General features: G+C 40.4%; 1 pseudogene; it reads right to left on the bottom strand.

Annotated features, from left to right (window-relative positions):
• Nucleotides 1–5,898: 5,898 nt before the first annotated feature.
• On the bottom strand, nucleotides 5,899–8,456 carry LOC103606796 (annotated as a pseudogene).
• Nucleotides 8,457–8,731: the final 275 nt, after the last annotated feature.

Here is an 8,731-nt window from a genome sequence, read left to right as displayed (position 1 = left end):
CCTCGCTCAGCCAGTGAGCGGGAACCGGTCTGTATGTGGGATCCGAACCTTCGGCGGGAGCGCCACCATGCTCCCAAGCGGCGCACTGTAGCAGTGCGGCACCGGGCCGGCCCATACCATTTTTTCTTATATAAGAAAACTCCCTATTCTGAAGTGTCAAAGGACAAAATTACAACAAACTTAGTTAAAGATCTCATTGTGATTCTACAATCAGGCAACAGGTCATTCCATGAAAATAAGTTCCACTGAACCAAGTAGAGGGGGTTGGTTTTATGAATATAAAAGGCTGAAGAAAGCAGAAACAAAGAACAAAAGATGGACTGGTCATTTCCATGTTACTTTCATTGTAAGGTGGGGACAGGGGGACAGAACAATAGAAAAATAACTGATGATTTAACATCAGTTTACTTCTTGTTATCCTTTTTGTAGGAATTACAGCAGAAGGAACTTCATTCTTATACCTATTGAAGATTAAACTGACCTGTTTGAGAAATTGGCTGTTACTTCTCTCTCCTCATTTCTCAAGACATCAGAACACAACTTGGTTTAGATTTGGTGACATGGAACTTAGCAGAGGGTGAATCCGTTTTGATTTTTAGGCTGGTCTTTTGGAACCTAGTGCAGGAATCTCATCTGAAACAATGGCCTCTTATAATGTTATTTAGCAGAAGTTATTGCTGCAACTTCTAAGAGTGTTTCTCCTTCACATGTAAACCTTCAATAAGTTAATTATTGCACATAGGGTTGATAGGAGGAAATTCATTATTTCACTGTAGATAGCCAGTTGTCACTGTGCCCTGTGCTAATGTGTCTATCACTTCTATCACTTCACAGCAAGGCTTAATCTGTCATCATCATTGTGAAATATGAGGATATTTGCATTTTATAACATGGGGACATTTTTATCCCTGAAATGAGCTCTACTCCTTGATAGGTATCTAATATACTGGGAATATTTTGTCTATTTTGTTCACTGTAGACCTAGAACATGACCTGTTACACAGGAGAATACCACAAAATACTTATTGGATATCCAGTCTTGAGAGACATGCATACCTGGATTCATACACAAATCTCATGACAGGGCCACCCCCATTTCAACTTCAGAGAATGAACTGTTCTCATGTCCACCCCTTTTGGCAGAAGGATATCCCCCACCCCCCACCTGTTTGGTAGGACAGGTGCTTCAGCTGTCCTGGTGGGGGAGGGGCCTTCCTGAGCCCTCACATTAGAACACTTAGAAATCTGAGAACCAGGAGCCTAAGTTTCCAAGTGTCAGCCACTGGACATGACAGGAGTTATGATGCTGGAGGCCCTTACATGCTGTAGAATTCTTCCAGGAATAGGCCCCTCACTTCTAGATCCAGGTGACTCAGGACATCACTGGTGTCTGTTCCCTCACTCAGCCACCATATCCTCCTCTGAAGTCACCCCTGATGCTATGTGACACCCTACATCACTGTAGAGTAACCACCAAAGAAGGTCCTCGCCAGATGTGTTCCCTGGACTTTGGACTTCCCACCCTCTAGAACTAGGGAATAAATTTTCTTTCTTCATAAATTACCAACTTTCAGGTGTTCTGTTAAAAGCAACAGAAATGGACCAACACACTATATGAGTGTGAAGTGAGACTTTTCATACCACCTTGGGATCCTTCTCTGGAAGAAATGCAGGGCTGGGGAAGTAGTTGTGCCTCCTCAGACTCTGTGTGGAACCCAGTCTGAAGTTAGGAAACAGCCACAAGGGCCACTTGTCTTAACTTGTCCCAGCTCAAAAGTCCAAAGTCCCACCATGAAATCAAAACAAGTTACCTACTGCCAAGACACAATGGTGGGACAAGCATAGGGTATATATTCCTGTTCAAAAAGGGAGAAACAGGCCAGAGGAAAGGGGTAACAGGTCCTAAGCATCTCTAAAACCCAGCAGGGCAGGCATCAAACATCAAAGCTGGTAAATAACTTCCATTCACTTCATAGGTGACATCCTCTGCATGCTGGCACAGGGGCTGGGTCCCCAATCATTGGGCAGCCTCACTCCCACAGCTTTCCTGGTCTCAGGTCATGCTTCAGCTCTTCCAGGCTGGTGTCCCACTGTGGTAGCTCTACAGTCTGGGCTCTCTATGGTGGTCCTGCTCCCATGACTCCTCTAGGTGTGGCCCTGGTTTAGTTTACCATACTGTGCCTTTTCCATGTCATATAAAAGGAATGCTGTTATAGCCTGAGGAGGGTTTTTTAAAAATTATTATTATTTGTAAAACTTGATGTCTTCTTTGTAAAATTGAGAAATTATACTTGCTTTCCAGTGTTCTAAATTCAAAAGTTTCTACAGTGCCCGGTGCAGGTTAAGCACAGATTAAGCCTTCAAAGTTGTGTGATTCCATTATTATGAGCTACATATTTTACAAAACTCTGTGTTCTCTGTACTTAGCTTTCTTGATTTTGTGATAAGAGGTAATGAATGATGAGGGAGAAGATTTAAATGAGATACAAATGATTGTCAAGTCACTTTACCCTATGGAGTGCTATGGAAATGTGAGTTAGCATGGAAAATAATGGAGAGAGGTTGGATGTTGTTTGCTCTTTAATAAAACACTGCAGTATGATGGTATTTTTTCCTCTTCCCTAGCTGGTGCTTGAAGTCTAGAAGTGGGAAGGATACCTGCGAAAAGTAAAAAAGACTTTTGGGGATTTGTGAGTCACTAATACAAAAAGCTTCCACGCTCTCCTATAAAACACATCAACATTTTTCCTCTTTGAGGATGTCAAACATGTCTTCTTTTCTACTGAAAGTTACTCAAATTGCTACTCTATATTCTGGAGCTCACCTCCAAACCACAAAAATGATCAGTCATCCCACTTCTCTCCCCACTATGACTACTGCTGCTGCTTTACCAGTTAGTTTTAGCTCCACTCACTTTTTTCTGCCTTCTAGATAAAAACACTTAGGATTCCCAGAGAATTATATTCATGATCTGAGAGCAATCAATCCAGACCAAAGCCTGGCTTCCTGAAACACTCACCAAAACCACCAAACACAAGACCAAATCTGATAATAAATCCTTTCAAACATCCTCTGCCTGATATAATCCACAGTTCCCCATCACATATTCAAATAGCTGTGACTCAGTAAGCCAATTTTCTTTGACTACCACTGTGATCATGGGTTTTGGCTAAAGGGTACTGACAAAACCATTGCTTAAGATTTACTTATTAATGATGAATAAGAAATCATTTTAAGTGCCAATGTACATATATAATAATAGTAAATAAAATTTACATAACAGAAAAATACCTACACTTGTACACACCCAGTAATACTGATTTGGAATGCACAGTGCTTAAATTAATGAAATTACAAAGTCGATTTGAAATCCATAGTTAATAATTCCCTCAGCAAGTGAAAAATAAAAAGAATAACATATAAGTGTTATGGGTTGAATTGTATTCTCCCTAAATTCGTATGTTGAAATCCTGGCCCCCAGTACCTCAGTATGTGGCCTCATTCAAAAATAGGGTTGTCCTAAATGTAATTATTGAAGATGAGGTTGTATTGGAGTAGAGTGGGGCCCTACAACCCAATGTGAGTGCTGTCAATATAAACAGAACATCATATGAAGACATAAACATGCACACAGGGAGAATACCATGTGAAAACTAGTTATGCTGCCACAAGCCAAGGAACTACCAGAAGCTAGGTGAGGCCTGAGCAGATCCTTCCCCAGTATCTTCACAGGGAGCATGGTCCTGCCAATACATTTTTGTTGGTCTTCTGGCTCCAGGACCATATGAAAAAATTTCTGTTGTTCTAAGCCACTCAGTACTTTGTTATGGCAGCCCTAGGAAACTAATATAGTTAGCATACAACTGATTTGAAAACATATTAAAGAGGATATTTCTATGAAATATCTATAGAAGGTTTTTTTTTTTTTTTTTTTTGTCTTTTTTCTTTTTTCCGTGTCTGGCAACGGATCGCAACCCTCAGTGTTGCCCCCGTACCGGACTGGGGACCGGCAACGGGATCGCAACCCTCGGTGTCGCTCCCGCGCCTCGCTCAGCCAGTGAGCGGGAACCGGTCTGTATGTGGGATCCGAACCCTCGGGCAGAAGCGCCGCCATGCTTCCCAAGCGGCGCACTATCTAGTGTGCCACCGGGCTCTAAACCTGCATGCAGGGTGGATGCCATGTGAAAACTAGCTATGCTGCCACAAGCTGAGAAACTATCAGAAGCCACGTGAGGCCAGAGCAGATCCTCACCTGCTATCTTCACAGGGAGCAGGTCCTGCCAACACCTTACTGTTGGTCTTCTGGCTCCAGGACCATGAGAAAAAATTTCTGTTGTTCTAAGCCACTCAGTCCTTTGTTATGGCAGCTCTAGAAAACTCACACAGTTAGCATACAACTGATCTGAAAGCATAGCAAAGAGGATATTTCTATGAAATATCTATAGAAGGTTTTCCTTGAAAAAAGTATACATTGTTTTAATGATACATTATCAAACATAATAATTAAACCCATATCAAGGAACTACATTCAGCTCTGAGTAACAGAAATCTCCGCAAATGTAATATATGAGGAAGGTATTTGTTCTCAGGTAGGACTGGGTCAACACACTTAGAAATACAATATGGGAACAAACTCCCATGTGTTGTTTTCTTGTTTTGCTGTGACATTGTAGCTTTTTCTTGGTGGAATCAGAGTCACAGAGCCACTAGAAGTATTAAGAGAACAAGATGCCCACCAAACAAATTAGACCTTACACAAATATGTTAAGATCTAGAGAGGGGAATCAGAACATCAGAGATTGCCAACCATGACAGTCTGAGTCAGTGGTCTGGAGGACATGTAGGGTTTGCAGGAAAATTCAAACTGTGGGTGTCTTGCCACACAGATGTATCCTTGATACTAAGTTATGGAGAAGTCTGTGGAAGATTATACTTTTGACAAAATGGAAATCAAGCACTTGGTGTTTGTTTTGATGATACTCTTGATTGGCAGGGCCAAGAATCCATAAAATAAGCTGAAGGCTTCTATCCACAAAGCCCACATGCAGCTGTCTATTTTCATTTATAGGGATCTTAAAAACAGTGGTGGTTTCTTCATTTCTTCCTTCTAAATCTCATGCAGGTGAGGCTATTGGTGAATTCAAATATGGATTTGAATAAAGGGCAGGGATTCTGGTAAATACAGTTCCTAACATTATCCACATCAAAATAACACAATCCAGAAGGTCTATCTCCCACTCTAGATTTCATCGTTATATCACAGGTGCCTCTTAAGTCAAAGCCTTTTGTCCAATTCACACTCACAAGCAAGGACAAACAGCAAAGGGCCAAGGCTGAAAACAACAATTCACTTGAGACTGTATTCTCTGAAGAATGTTGCATAATTACAAATTTCTGCCAATTATTTGCTAGGAAAATGGAATAAGTCTCCTTTGACCAAAACAACAACAACCAAAACAAAAACAACAAAAAACCAAAAAACTCTCCTAGTAAGAAAGGTGGAAAATATAATATGCAAGTGATATCCAATGTCTGCTCCACTAAGTCAGTAAAAAAGAAAAAGGAAAGAAAAGAAATACTAAAGTGTCATTGTTCCAATAACCCCTTATTTACAGAACAATTTAAGAAACTAAATACAAATTAGGCCAGCTGCCAAAATTAAAACAAAAAAGAAACTAAATAAAAATTAAACATACATACATATTAAAAGTACACTTCAAATCACCCATGAGTCCAATAAGCTGTAAAGACAAAAGTTTTATTTATGAGTTGTAAGAAAAAACAATACCTGCCAAAATTCATGTGCTATAGCTAAGAGTACTTAGAATAATTTTTTCCCTAAATGTTTATTTGTGAATAAACTATAAACACACTCCTTACACTTTAAGGATGAGGTACTCATAAAAGCAATATCATATTTACAGTGTTTATAAGATTATTCTCATGGTGTGAGTTTTCTGAAGGACTACACATTAATTCATCTGCACAAGGATGTGTCCCATACCACACTTATAGTGTTTTTCTGCAGTGTGTATTTTCACATGTCATCGTAATGATGAGGAACAACTGAAGGCTTTCCCACACTGCTTACATGTATAAGGTTTCTCTCCAGTGTGCAGTATCATATGTACTTGTAAAGATGATGGGCATTTGAAGACTATCCCACATTCCTTACATTCATAAGGTTTCTCTACAGTGTGTGTTCTCATGTGTTGTTGCAAGAGTTCAGGCCAACTGAAGGCTTTCCCACACTGCATGCATTCATAGGGTTTCTCTGCAGTGTGTCTTCTCGTGTTTTTGTAAGAATATGTGGCAATAAAAAGCTTTCCCACACAGCTTGCACTCATATGATTTGTTTTCAGGATGCATTCTCATGTGTTCTTGAAAGCAGGCAGACAAACTGAAGGTATTCCTACACTGCTTACATTCATAGGGTTTCTCTCTAGTGTGTGTTCTCATATACTTTCATTAAAGATATGGGCCAATTAAAAGTTTTCCCACACTGTGTGCATGCATAGGGTTTTTCTCCAGTGTGCACTCCCATATGTCCTTAAAAGGATGAGGGATGACTGAATGTTTTCCCACATTGGTTACATTCATAGGGCTTCTCTCCACCATGAGTCCTATCATGTCTCTGAAAGGATTGGGGATAAAAGGTTTTCCCACACTGTTTGCATTCATAGGGTTTCTCTGCAGTGTGCATTATCACATGTCTTTGAAAAGCTGAGGAATAACTGAAGGCTTCCCCACATTCCTTATGTTAATATGGCTTCTCTCCAGTGTGTGATATCATGTGTCTTCAAAAAGTTGAGGAATAACTGAAAGCTTTCCCACAATCCTTACATTTATGTGACTTCTCTCTAGTGTGACTTCTCACATGACTAGTAAGACTTGAAAAATCAATGAAGGCTTTCCCACACTGCTTATATTCATAGGTTTTCTCAGCAGTGTGAATCCATATATGCCAGTTGAGGGAAGATGTACAAGGAAAGGTTTTCCCACATAATTTACAAGCATAGGGTCTCTCTCCATTGTGGGTTCTATCGTGTGCTCTTAGGTGTGAATGATATCTATAGGCCTGCCCACATTCCTGGCATTGATACGGTTTTTGTCTAGTATGAACTTTGATGAGACTCTTGAGGGATGCATGATGCATGAAGACTTTTCCATATGCACTGTACCCATACTGGTTTAGTCTGGTAGGAATTTCCTTGTATGCATTAAGATTTGGATCTGGCTGAAGGCTTCTCCGCAGTGATCATTACTTTCACAGAGTCTCTCCACCATGTAATTTCTAATAAAAATGAGAAGCATGTTATTAATGAATTGATTAACAATTATTTATTAGTATATATTAATAAGTATTAGGATTGCATTTTAACCATTTTCATTGAAAGTGTAGGTTTTCTACCCTATCTGCATTGTTTGAAAAGGAATAAACTGAATGCTCTGCAAGAGGGTTTGACCACTCTATTATTAAAGGTGTTTCTTATATATGGGGTTTCTAGATAATTGTTTCTAACTGAATTATGTTTCCAACACTCATTGTCTAAGTCACATTTAAAGAAATATTTTTTGTAAAAATTCTGTGAATATATTTGGAGCTAGATTTATACGAGTTTTCTGTTTGCTACCTTTTTAAATTTCATAATATACTGAGTAAGATTCTCTCCTGGGATACTGCTTTCTCTTGAGTGCAACTCACCTTAGATTTCTCCCCTGTTTTGCATGTTGATCTTCAATGCTAAGGTCTTCCCAAATTTTTCCTAAAACAGAGGCCCTGGAATCATTTCTGATGAACTTTACTACTTTAGGTTCCTTAGTTACTTTTTCTCCATAAATACCCTGCTGAGAAACTGACCCATTAGCCATAAATTGAGTTTCGTCATGTGAAACAAAAAAGTGAACACATTTTATGAGAAACAAGGCACCTGTTAGCCAAAAAAGACAAAGGTGTTTAGCCGTTTCAGGACTTCATCAAGCACAAGGGGTCAAAATGGCAAGAAATTTAATGAACACAATAAAATCCTCACTGGACTGCGAAAACAAACTTCCTGGGGCCATGAAACATATCCATAAGGATGGCACTAGGGGAGCTTTCTTTATAGGAAGAAAATCTCCCTTTAATACATAGATTCTCATTCTCACAGAAAAACTATTAGATTCTTGCTCCATGACAGCCATGACCATGTCTGTTTTACTTACCAGTGTACTCTACTGCCTTTCCACATTCCAAGTCTTGGAACAGGCTTGATGTGTAGGAAATACTTGATCACTAAATGACTAAGTGAAGGAATGATGCCATCCTTACCTACTGAGACCAGGTTCTGAAAGGTTTTGAGCATCACATCTCTGTAGCGGTCCCTCTGAGCAGAATCCAGCAAAGCCCACTCCTCCAGGGTGAAGTCCACAGCCACATCCCCAAAGACCACTGAGTCCTGAAACCTCCAACACATGTGCCGGAGCATGGCTGAGACTGGCAGCACAGGTACTGTACTCCATCCACACAGAGTGCACACAAGATGCTGTCGCCTCCAAAAATCTGCCCTGTGGCATTTTTTTTTTTTTTTGTCTTTTTCCGTGTCCGGCAACGGATCGCAACCCTCAGTGTCACCCCCGTACCGGACCGGGACTGGCCACGGGATCGCAACCCTTGGTGTTGCTCCCGCACCTCGCTCAGCCAGTGAGTGGGAACTGGTCTGTATGTGGGATCCGAACCCTCGGCGGGAGC

The sequence above is a fragment of the Galeopterus variegatus genome, unplaced genomic scaffold (assembly GCF_000696425.1).
Source record: "Galeopterus variegatus unplaced genomic scaffold, G_variegatus-3.0.2 Scaffold6848, whole genome shotgun sequence".
In the NCBI taxonomy this organism is placed as follows: domain Eukaryota; kingdom Metazoa; phylum Chordata; class Mammalia; order Dermoptera; family Cynocephalidae; genus Galeopterus; species Galeopterus variegatus.
Note: the sequence above shows the minus strand (reverse complement) of the source record. Positions and strands in the feature narration are given on the sequence as shown.